This window comes from Parus major, chromosome 1A (assembly GCF_001522545.3).
Source record: "Parus major isolate Abel chromosome 1A, Parus_major1.1, whole genome shotgun sequence".
Classification (NCBI taxonomy): Eukaryota; Metazoa; Chordata; class Aves; order Passeriformes; family Paridae; genus Parus; species Parus major.
Window position 1 is genome coordinate 54,640,092 of NC_031773.1, and position 12,966 is coordinate 54,653,057.

Here is a 12,966-nt window from a genome sequence, read left to right on the forward strand (position 1 = left end):
TTTAAGCAAATTAAACCTTCATTTTGTTGATTTTGTGACAGGTCCAAGACAGGAAGAGGCTGTAAGACAATTGAAATTGGCAACTTTTCAAGCTAAAGGTGCCAGATACAACACACCCTTCTTAGCCACCATGCTAACCGCATTGCCAAAGGCAATAGTCTTACCACAAAGAAAAACAACATAAAGGCAATCTGGTCCTAGCTACAACCTCCAGAAAACCAATCAGCTGCAAATCAGGTGGTGCAGTCCATGTTTGGAAATGTTTAGACAAAACAAATATTCCGGGTATATATGGTGTTCCGGTTTGGAAGACAGGTGTCTGCTATGGAGGGCAGGAGTCTCCCTTGGAATGGAAAACATAGACCCCCTCCCTCTGAATTACTATAATCCTGAAATCAAGGGGCTCTCAGGCAGAGATCTGGGGATAGGAATAACAGTTCTTTACTAGTATTTATAACAAGGCAAACAAACAACAATAACTACAGCAAGAAAACAGAACCAGGGGCCCTGTGACAGCTTTTCTCGGTGAGACTGAGATCCTGAAATCCCCTCTAAGGCACAGTTTATCAGATGGATTGGGAGAAAAGTTTCTTAGATTTCTATTGCCTGAGCAAGCAAATACTGCCAAAAATTCATCTCTTGGCCCAAATGGTTGCACACATATTACAACAGGCTTCAAGTAGAAGTAATGGGAGACAACACAAACCTCAGAGGTGTATTTGCCCTTACTAAGATAAAACTGAAATAGGCAGCATGATTATATATGGTAGTGATTGATTCTGCACGCCTGATTCTGAGACAATGGTGCCCGTGCCATGTGTATTCATGATTATACTTGAGTTATAAGCGTTACCCTGCTTGTGGTATGTGGGCTTTGTTGTTGTTTTTGTTGCAACAGGTGTACATCTAAAGGCAGTTCTTGCTCTGACACCAGTCATACATGTCCTCAACAGATCCTACACTTGCTTATGTTATAGGCCCCTTGTGCAATGTTTGAATTACAGGGTTTTGGTTTTCTTTGACATTGGGCTGCAACGTACCATTTGTGTGGACTAAAGAAATACCTTCTACTAGTCCAATTTATTGTTTGCATATCTAATGTCTTAACAGAAAAAAATTGCTTTCAATCTTGTGACAGTGGTAGCAACATTAATAATGTTATAAATGAAATCAGCCAAATTTTATCAATAAGGATTTTATTGAAAAATTTGAAAAATTGAATTTTGGAACAGCCACAATCAAAGTCAGCGTCGAGCCCGGGGCTGGCGCTGGGTGAACTCAGAACCAGCCTCTGGCTCCCCCAAGTTCACAAACTGTCCTTCGGAGAGCTGAGTTTTATACAGGTTTTTTGGCCTGAGGCTATGCAGCTTCAGTTTCCTTCTCCTTCTTGTGTTGTTACATATTCATATTTCTGCTGCTGGTCTGTTGATGAGTCTTCCCAGAAGGGAAGAGAGTTTGAGTAGATTTTCGGGAATTGGACATTAAGATGTATGGTCCTGAGGATTTTGACTAGATCGGTATCAGGCATTAATCACTGGATCTTTAGTAGGCTCTTCTTGCCTGGGTGGACCCATCTCTTCTCGGTGCTGTCTTTGTTCTCTTGCAAATTACTCCTTTTCCTGGGTTTCCCCAGCAGCTTTTGCAATCTTGTTTGTGTTTTATACATAAAATATGCTTTATACCCGACTTTATACATGTACAATAAAACACGAATTATACCAATATATATTACATTTAAATAATACAGTTTTTACAGAAAAAGACACATTAATTCACAGTTAAAACATATTCATGGAAACTTCCTAGTAGCTGTTCTCGTTCTCTGGTGTTAGAATCACCCTCCCAGTACCCTTCTGGTGCAAAAGGTTGGCTGTGAAATAGGAGATTTGTTGGTGTCCCTTGTTCTTAGCTGGAAGAAATTTGATGCTGATGATGGAAACTTCCTCACTCCGGGGTCTGTGCTTGGATTTATTTTTATATATTTTGTAACACGTGCCACATCTTCCTCTTCCTTTATTGCTTCACAATTCCTTATTATAACAAAATTCACTGTCTGTGGTTAAGTCCATATTATGTTAGACACTTGTTCCTTGTTCTTTTTTTCTTTTTCTTCCCTTGAAACTGGTTTTACCCAGCTCCCAAGGCTACATTCTGTTAGTGACCAGTAACTGAGTACTGGTAATATGTTTATGACCCTGGGGTCTCTGGTATCATCACGTGCCTGGACTTTCAAGGCCTCTGCTATCATCCTGCACTCCTACTCTTCTAGGCAACTCTAGGTCACAGACACAGAATAATGACCTATTTGAACTAACCACAGCTTCATAAAAAATTCTATAACAGTATAGCGTACAATTGCACAAAGTTAACTAATGTCAAAACCAGTTAGCTAATACTATATGTAATCTGATTGTTAGGCAACTGCTGTTACAGATAAACAGACAAATGCAGAACCCCTTGTGGGCCAAAACAAGCTCAGACAAGGCAACTGTTGGCAAATCTCAGCCTTGAAGCAGTACAGAAGTAAACTGCAGCCTCCTGCCTCTGTACCAGGAAACACAACACCAATTTACTTGGGCTTCAAGGATACACCACCAAAATACAGTGTCTTGACAGCATTTCCATTTCTGACTCCATGGGTTTTACATCTGTTGAGATACAATGCCTTGGCAGCATGGTTCATGTTTTCTCTGATGTAACTTGATGTACTTTAATATATTGCATCCTGATAGTTTTATCTGGGTGTAGAGTTCTAATAGTCTTACCACACTCAACCTTCAAAATTCACTTTCTTTATTAATGGTAATACAATATATGCATATAACACCTTTTTTCCCAACTGCTTTTCCTTAATATCTGTCTCATTATGGCATATTACTGGTATGAGTTTAAATTTGATTCTGTTCAGTTTTTGATTCCGTGTCCTTAGTAAGGAAGGACCAAAACAAGAATTTACAACCACTGTAAAAGAATACCATGTGGGTAGAAGGCCTTGCAGCACAAATTTATAATTTCAGCACAAGGAAAATGTGTCTGACTGTTGGAAGTTCAGTGTTAAGTGCATTGGATGTGCAGCTGTGAACATCCATGGGGATGAACTCCTGGGCAGATAATCCCAGAATGCAGGCCCCACAGTGATTTTAGAGGTCATGATGTGATAAAAGGATGAGTGGTTTGAGATTCAGATTATTGAGTGCAGGGATTATGATTCTGGATATTTGTTTGAACCAAAATGTGGTGGAGAGATGGGAAATGGGAAGATTATTTCAATAAGGATCCCTGTAAATAGATTGATAAATGGATGAATCGGTCTAGGAACCATTTGTGGATCAGATGTGAAAGCTCATCAGAGAAACAGGATTAGGAAACTGAATGAAAGAATGGTGAATGTGTCTGTTAGAGAGACTGCCAGCCTGAGGCACGTGGTACAGTCAGTAAAACCAAACATCGGTGCCCTAGAGAAACATGAAGATTAAGAAAACAGGAAACTGGGAACTGGAAACACACCCCACATGTGCGACTCTACGAGTTACTGACTCAGCTGGAAGACTTTGCTTCAAGGGTTTAGTGACCATGACCAGACTCCAAGGTCTGAGGATGAAGCAAGTTTCAAGTATTGACCTTCAGCCATCCTGACTGCATAAATGGTGCACAAAAACTGTTACAGAGTTGATACAAAGACAATAGACAAGGGAGGGAAGAGCTGAAACTACCAGTTATCCCTGATCTTGACAGTTTTAAGGAACTCAGGTTGATTGGCATTGGGGATTTAGTTCTGCAAAACCCTTTTCTGCAATGCAGATGCTATTCATTATGCACTCAACTTCACTAGAAACTTCTTCAGAGTGAGGTATTTTAGCTTGGATAACTGAGTTGCATCAGGAATGGTCAGAGATGCAGACTAAAATAGGAAAATGCAAAAGTAGAAATTATGGAAGTGGAGGTGCCCTTATGTATATGTGCATATCCAGCTTTGTGTCTGAAGTTTTTGACAGAACACAGTTTTCAGGAGAAAGGTGAAGGTCCTGCTGCAACTATAAATAGGATGGGTCATCTGTCATATAAAATCAATGAAATGCCATAATGAAAAATGAGCACTTGCACCACAGTTAAAATGTGTAGACTACTAAAAATATTCTGCTGGTTTATAGCCCTTTGACAGCCAGGTTATTCATTCCTGGGGGAGGACTTGGAAATATTGGCAAGGAGTCAAGGACAGGGCTTGGTGTGCATGATCCAGTCTCAGTTCACAAATGCGAACTTCCTTCGTCTGCTGACAACCATCAGTTCACAGTGATCCTAGCTTCTAATTACTGCAACATTGAATAGTTTGACTGTGTGGGTGTGATAATCTGCTGTCAGAAAGGAAGGAGTGTGTAACTGGGGGCAGGGACAACACTGAGCTGAACCTTGGATGCCTTGCCCAGCTGTCTGCTTTTGCCATGGCCAGTGGGGCAGGGCTGGCAGCTGGGGTGGACACAGCCTCAGGGTGTCTCAGCAAGGACCAGGGGATGCATCCAAGTAGGTCTGTGATGTGGATCTAGGTAATAAAAAATGGATCCTGTTCGACAGCCTCTCCATAACAAGCAGAACACAGTTTCTTTCAGTGAAAACAGACTTTCCACCTATTATTAGCGAAGATCATAGAAATAACAAGTGTGGGAGTATGTCTGAGAGCTTCATTATTCTGAGAATTCATGTGTGCCTTCATTATTCTGAGAATTATGGAAAGTCAGTGCAATGGATCAGTAATGTTTTTTTGTGTTTCAAGATGCAGGGAACAATACTATTACTGATGGTGGGTTTTGATTGGAATAAAATTAACCCTGTGCAGACTACAAATCATAGTGACCTGACCAGTTTATTCAGACTCAATCTTGTCAAAGCTCAGCATAATGTAGAGCAATTGTAAATGGAATCTAAGCAGATAGATGAGCTGAAACACACAAACAAGACATGCCATGGACTGCATGTTAACCCAAGACAGAATGGCTATTGAAACCAGAACACGTTTAGGCCATAGCACCTCCATTTTAAAATGCCACCATTGATACTCAGTCCCAGTCCTAGTGCCAAAAGATCCCACCCTTCTTTGGTTTTTACCTGATATTTTATCTCATTATCCATTTGCTCTTTTCACTGAACCTGTGCACACCTGCTTGCCTCTGCCCAGATTCCTCCCAAAAAACCCAACACTCCCCATAGTAATTCTTTCTAATTTGCCTTAATTCTGCTACTCCTGATGTTCCTTCTTGTCAAATTTTGCATGGGTCTTGGTTTTTTAAAGAGACAAGAGCAGTTGTTGGTTGTTTATTTCATAAATACATCAATTTTGAAGGTGATGAGTTCATTAAAGTCCATGTTAAAAGCTTTCTGGCATAGAGTCCTGATGTTCTGAACAGCAGCAGCAGCGGCTCCCCCACTTCTTTTCTTTTTCTTCTTCTTCCTTCTTTTCACCCCAGAACAGGGGGATTTTATTCATAAATCATCCATTCAGCTAAAAATACAATTCTAAAACATTCTTCCTACACCAACCTGAGCTTAATTCTAATGTGTGAAAGTAGTGTCAGTCCTTAACCAAAATCTACACATACAGTTCTATCTGTTTACACAAATAATTCTATCTGTTCTATATAGAAATGCAAACACTGTTCTGCTAAGTTTTCTTTACGTCTGGAGCTAAGTTAATTTTGCAAAAGGTAACACTACTGAACTTTAAACTAGGCTTTAGGGCTTTTTACTAGCTAAACACAGTCTCTTAAGGCACTTAAGGTATGTTTCCACTTACTTAAAACTAAAACTTACACTCCTACTTCATGTTTGTGGCTTAATATATTTCAGTTTCTCTCAAGGCTCCAATTCAATCCCTGCATTCCTTTCTCTCTCTCAGGGACTCAGAGAGGCTTCTATTTCATGCATTCCAACACCTTCTCAACCTGCGTTTCCAACACTGTTACCTTGGCACTTTGGCCCAATGCAATGTAATGCATATAACTGCTGGACTGCATCAGCCTTTGAGTGTCCTGACACCACCTTCCAATAATTAATTCACGGTGGTAATGTGTCATGGACTCCCTTACTTTTTCAAAGTGCTCTCCTGTCCACAGTTCATAGCTTACACCAGGGCTCAGTATACCAAATTCCTGCAGAGTACAAGGAGTAGGTTTCCACAAATGAAGCACACAGAAGGACAAAAAGTTATCTCTTTTACAAAGTAAAATTCACAGGAACCCATCTAATGCACAGTCTCTGTTTACCTAATGCATATTTATTAGGGGATGTGATCTTGCACAATGCTTGAGTGATTTGGGTGGATCTCATCAGTTAAAAAACCCAAAGTTCTTAATTATGCAACTTCTGTTGTAAATGGTATCTGACAACATTAGTTATATTTACAAAAGGTGAGAAAATTCAGCCTGGGAGGCAGATAACTTGACTCACAGAGTGCTGATCACACCTCTAGGCAGTTCCTGTTTGACCAGGATACTGTGCAAGTATACATACTTAACCAAGGAGAGGCCGTGCCTGACAGTGGAGGAAGGGGCAGGGGTGCCACACCAACAGCACTAGGCAGGGTGGCATGCTCTGGCATCTTGGAATCTGGACAATGCAAAGGTCAAGGATCTCCAAAAGATTAGGCACTTGCTGGCAAGTAAACCAATATACAATGGGCATCCCAAGTGCATCTGCTGCAACAGACTTCTGATATCTCTGCTGTGATGCAAGGTTGTGAAGTGTCTGGATATGCGTGCAAGGGTAATTAGAAATGTAGCATGATACTGAGTTTGCTTTAATTCAGAAACAAGTTTTAATTCCTCATTTGCACAGGCTCTTGAAACCCGTTTGGCATGTTGAGAAGGATATTCAACTCTGTAGCAACTGATTTTCAGATCACAGAATCATAGTATATCACAGTGAGTGATATCAATATATCAAAGTGAGTTGGAAGGGACTCATAAGGATCACCAGCTCTCTGCTCCTCACACTGAAACCTAACCATATGACAAAGAGTGTTGTTCAGATGGTCCTTGAATTCAGACAGACTTGTAGCCACAAGCAATTCTTTGGGAAGCTTGTTGGGAAGATTGACTGGCCATCCTCTCAGTGAAGAACCTTTTCCTAAAGTCCAGTCTGGACTTCTCCACACATGGCTTCATTCCATTTCCTATTACTGGTCACCAGGGAGAGGAGATCAGCACCTCCTCCTCCACTGGTCCCTTTGGTGGTGCATTCCTCCCCTCCTCAGGTTGCTCTACAATCTCTGGAATTCTCTTTAGGACTAAGCCTTGAGGAATGACTTAGATGCAGCTTCCCTCAATCTTATCAGAAACTCATGCATGACTAAGGTGGGAAGGCACTGTCCTTAGCAGAAGCTTCTGTTGCATAACAAAGGACAAGAGCCCTTACAACCCTGGACACATTTCTTGCCTGAATCATTCTGGAGACTCACAGATGACTGAAGCCAAGCATTTTGCATCCCTGTAAGCAGCAGTCTTAAGTGAGACCCTCAGAGCTCTCCTGGATGTCAGCAGGCTCCGTGTCCCAGCCTCTCGCTCCAAGTGGGACACCACTCAGAGCCTGCCAGCTCCCACACTCTGGTACTTGGAGGACCATCACTGAAAGCTGACAGGGGGACCTGGGTTGATACACCACTCTTCAAGGCTCAGCCTGCTGAGAGATGCAAAGGCATTCCATGTGAGTTCACTGACCTTGGTGTGGGAGGAATTTTTAATAGGTACCTTTGTACACGTTGCCTTCTGTCTGTGTTTATGAGAGTTTGAACGGCTTTAGATACCCGAGAGCAATACAATATGAATATTGCCAATAAATTCATAGTTCAGTTACTTTACTTATAGTAAACACTATTGACTAATTTTCTGTTAAAATAATGATTAAGTGCTTCTAAATCCTTTAGACATAAAACCCTTGAGGAAGCCTGAGGCTAAGTTTGGCATGGGGATCCATTCTGAATATGGTGACCCAATGGGAGTGTCTCCCTTACCCTTTTTCACTTTCATCCTTTTGTAACCCAGAGTCTGTCAAAATTATTTTAAATATGTTCTGATCAAGTTTTTCTTTATATGCTTTATTCTATGTGGTAGTATGTTCTGCAATAGTAGTAAACTTTGCCACTGAACTCTGTTAAGCCACACTTTCACAAATACATTTAAAACCTCCTTTACTAATAACTTTGATGATGATTCTTTAAGCAGCCAAAATACTCATTCATGACATCCCCCTCAAGGAAGTGTTAGGCTGCAATGGGGACACCCCACAGTCTTCTCTTCTCCAATTTGAAGAAATCAAGTGGCCTTTGCCACTCTTCCTAAAGATTACAGTTGAGGCCAGTTCACCATCTTGGTCGCTCTCTAGTAATTTGATGTCATTCTTATATTGAGGTGCCTAAAACTCACACAGAACTCTCCCTTCAGAGGTGAGGTGGCACTAGTACAGAGCAGATCAGGACAATCACCTACCTTAAACAGCAAAAAGTGCTGTGCTTGATCTCCATCCCATGATGTGGTTGGCCCTTTTGGCTGCCTGGCAACATTGTTGACTCATACCCAATTTGCCATCAATCCAAACCCCCAGATCTCTTCTCATGGGCCTGTTCTTCAGCCTCACATCTCTGTTACTAGTGAGAGATGCCACTGCCTGAATTAAGGTGCAAATGAGACCATATGCTGGAGTCAACTATATGGATTTCATTTAACAACAAAAATGAGGTAGAGAGATAGAAAAAAGAACTAGAAAACAAAGAAGAGAGAGAGCGAGAGAGAATTGTCAAGCAGATCCACCATCCATGTATCCAGGGATGTCCCACTGGTCCTTCCTCACCCTGGGCTCTCCATGGTAGGTTGATACTCATTCTTTTGGTGGTACCACCTTTATATAGTCCAAGTGAATATCAGATGGAGGTATGTTCCTAATTTACATGTTAAGCGAGGTCAGGCATGCCTCCATGGCATGCAAAAGTAAGGGTAGGCAAGGTCCTCTTTCTGAGAATGCTCCCTCCAAGATTTTGCTGGTCACAGCTACTGTCTGACCATAATATGGGATGATCTTTGTTTGACCAGTGATATCTGTATGAGTAGTTGCTTCCTTTCACACAGCTTCCTTCCACAACAGGATTTTTTGTCTGGATGCATTAACCAGGATGTGCTAACCAGATATAGCCTCCACCAGGCCAGGAATGAGTCCTTCCTGTGTCAAATTCCTTTTTCTGTGTTTATCTTACTGCAAGTCCTTCTCTAGCCTTAACAGTGTTTCAGATAGGGAGCTGTGCTTTTTAACTTCTTACTGTCCCCAATTTGCACATATAACCAGGATTGCCCCTATTCCAGGTGATGAATCCAGCACTTGCTCTTGATATATTCATAAGCTGGATGACTGCCAAACCTCTCCAGTCAATCTAGATCTCTCTGTAGGACCTCTCTAGAGGTGGGTTGTAGGATTTTGAGGGTCTTTAGTGGTCTCAATCCTTTGGTCAACAGTTCATGCCCGCATCTGGACCTCATCTCAGTGCTTGCACTGTCTTTTGTGTGTCGTAGTCTCCATGGATCAGAACAGGGGAGTGGGCCCCAGAAAGTTGCTGTTCTTCCTACACACAGATCCCCTCTCCTGCCACATCCTGTTCTAATTTGCCCACTTGTGCTACAGTGGCTATTGCTGTTTGAGACATAGACTCAAACATTAACTCCTTGTTGCCCCAGTGTTCTACACAGGCCTAGACAGGAACAGAACATAATGGTACCTTACTAGCCCAAAGAAAGGAACAGTGTATTTCAAAGAAGCAGACAACAGAATGTAAAAGCAGACAGACAAGATGCTAAATGTAGCTGGAACCAGTGGATAAACAGAAAATGAGGGATTATAGTGGCTTTTGTGGCAAAGCTATGTAACAAGAAGCAACACTACATGCCCTAAGAGAAGCTCAAGACATGGTCATCTGTAACACTGAGGGCACTTGGTGGGTAGGACAACCAGAAATCCCTTCAGACAACCCTCTGCAATCATAAGATGACTTCCAGTAAGAGTAAGGGGTAGATGCATGGAAATTAGTTCTAGGAAAGGTGACGTTTATGTCTTGGCCAGGGAGTACACTGTAATCCCTATGTATGAATGTCATTGTGATGTTGTTTTTAGAGCAGACACAACACAAAGCAGATCCTTAACAAACTTAATCCAAGTTTTTGTTGTGGCCATCTTTATACTCTTCTGACTCCACACTGCACTTCATTCTATTGGCCATCATCACAGTGAAAGCACTATTTTGAGAAAGCATCCTCAAAATCCAGATAAATCATCAGAGCGGTACTGGGGTGGCAGGCCAGCTCTCAGCACCCGTCTTAGCCCTGCTACAGCACTAGCACACTTAGTCCTCCCACAGCATAGCCAACAGACTCCAACTGAACTTGACCGACTAACCTACTCTTTTATACCTCCCATCCTTATTGGACACAGCTATGAGGGAAAGGCTGTTCCCACTCTTTGGTAATTAACACAGCTGCAATTATCAGGGGCAGGACTACCTTCAGCACTATCTCTCTCCTCCTCCTCCCACATATGAGCACGGTGGAATAAATGCTTTGTTGTAAAATGTCATGACACACATAATTAGAGGAAATAATCCTCCAGGTGACCAGTGATGCAATAAGGAATGCCTGCTTTCTAATACTTCAAAATTGTGGTAGAAAATGAAAGGGAAAAAAAAAAAAAAGAGGCTGGGCTTTTATGATATCAAGTTGTTGGCTGCCAGTCATATGATTCTAGGGCAGCTGTGTCAGCCCAGAAATTCTAGATACCTTATCTGTAGTATCACTTGTTGGTTGCTTTATAAGGAAATTTGTCTGTTGCATGCTCACCTGTGCCAGTTTCTGCCAGAAAATATTATTCTTTGTATCCTCGGAATGCTTGACTTCAGCATTGTCAAGCTGTCACCAAAATGCAGGAATAAAACTTAACACTGATGCACAGGGATAACTCCTGTGAATTTTTATTAGTCTCCAGTTATATGACCAAATGGCATGAAAGAAACTTATCCAACATCAATTTCATGTTGATAGGAAATATATATGCTAATATCTTCACAAACAACTGGATGGGTGGGGGTCTTCACTAATGATAGGAGAAATAGGGTGTTATTGTCTTCAGGAATGACTGAAAGAACCAGTCAGGTTCTGCAAGAATGGGCGTGGGGGCCTTTAGGGGAAATGGGTCTTCATGTCTCAACATCAAGCCAAGCACATTACAGAATCCAGAGAGTTGGACCCAGACTTTCTGAGCTTTACAGTAATAGGAGAAAGGGGTCTGCACAAACTCTATCGCAGAGCTCAGAAAGCCTAAACTTTAGGGGAAAATGACCCTGCATGCATATTTAGTCGGTGGTTCAGAAGTCTGTGCTTTCCTAGTATCTCAGCCAGTGGAGAAAGGAACACAGCAACATGCGCTCAGGAGTTTAAGATAAAAGGAGGCAGTGCCCTCCAAAACCTTGTGAAACACCTCCACAGAGGTACAGCCCAGCGTACTCTCTCCCTTTATTGGAATAAATTTGCAGGACTCCTCTGTCTCCTTTACAGACACTGGCTTTTCACAGCACAGCTTTTCCGCAAAATGTGAATAAGCAGGAACTTCTTTATTTTGGTGCAAGGAACACAGGGAATTACTCCTCCGAGAATGTTCTGCTTAGTAAACAAAATCCATCCATTTGATATGCTTTTTCTGCTGAGTCATCATTACATAAGTTCTTTTACATTTTATGAAAAATATGTCTGCTCTTAAATTTAACCTTAACCATAACTGGTTTTGCTAGTTAAATAGTGTTATAAATGCAATAGCAAAATAAGGTTAATATAAAAAGCAATTTATTATAAAACAATTCCAATCATAAGCAACGAGAGAAAAAAACCACAATAAATAAATCAGCGCAGCGCCGGGTGGACAGGGGTCTGTACCCAGAGGTACAGATTTTCCCAAATCCACAAAGGAGAGATTGAGGTCCGGGGTTTTTATAAGGATTTTCGTATCCTGAGGCAAAACCCGGGATGGGCACAGTCCAACAAAGAGTCTAGATGTGTGGTTGAATATAGTCAACTGGGCAGAGTCCTTTCACATGCGAATGGCTCTGAGTGTCTTCTGATTCCATCTCCCGGGGTGGAGTGTCCAGGTTGGGTTCGGAGCAGATGGATATCTCAGCCGGGCTACTCTCATTGTCTGGTTTGATTGCTTGTGTCCTGCTCTTTATTTCGGGCTGATAAGCGTCGCTGTAGATCGTTACCGCCCAACTCGGGAAGGAATCTTTAGATTATACTACATTTTGTATCTTTACACCTATATAAATATAACATATATTTCTTTATTCTCCTTCACGAATTTTTATCCAATGCCACATTTATCACAAATAGCTTCATCAGTATTCCTACCTTAAGACAATAGGGCATCTCTACTGAGCTCCGACCTACCGATTGGAATCCTTGACATTCCAATCAAGATGGGAAGGGTAGGGGTTTCCAAGCAGTTTAACTGGTCTGCATGATGGTTTCCAGAGTTTCCTGAACAAAACATAAGACGTCCAGTAGCTTCTTGTCGAGGTTTCTACTGCATATTTTACACACTGGACTCCTGACATTCCTATACCTTATACTTCACAATTTTCTACTTGTAATCATAACCAGCTCTTTTATATTATTAAATCGATTATTTTATCAGAGTATTTATAATATGAAGTCTCAATGGGTCCTCAGCCCGTGGGGGAATACGAAAGGACCACTCTGTGATTGTTAAAAAAACGTGACGCGCTTGCAGCAGGGAGCTGTGGGAGCTCTCTGGAGAGCTGAGAAGGCAGGAAGGAAAGCGGCAGGGAGGAGGGGCTCAGCCCGGAGGGATCCGGGAGGCTCAATCCAGCGCGGCTCTCCGCGGGCGAGCCCTCAGCACCGCGCTCGCCGCAGCCGGCGGCCCGGGCCCCGC

At 42.0% G+C, this 12,966-nt stretch overlaps 2 long non-coding RNA genes across 2 annotated transcripts in view; both read right to left on the reverse strand.

Moving 5' to 3' along the window:
- Positions 1-8,271: 8,271 nt before the first annotated feature.
- LOC107204758 overlaps positions 8,272-12,966 on the reverse strand; it is a 22,032-nt gene continuing 17,337 nt past the window's right edge. Inside the window, exons 3-4 of the long non-coding RNA XR_001521725.2 lie at positions 9,722-9,727; positions 8,272-8,282 (exon numbers count right to left, since the gene is read on the reverse strand). This is a non-coding gene — a long non-coding RNA (uncharacterized LOC107204758). The remainder of the gene's footprint in view (positions 8,283-9,721; positions 9,728-12,966) is intronic.
- On the reverse strand, positions 11,817-12,960 carry LOC107204757. The gene is made up of 2 exons (XR_001521724.2): positions 12,423-12,960; positions 11,817-12,330 (listed from the first exon to the last, which is right to left on the reverse strand). It is a non-coding gene; the product is annotated as an uncharacterized LOC107204757 (long non-coding RNA).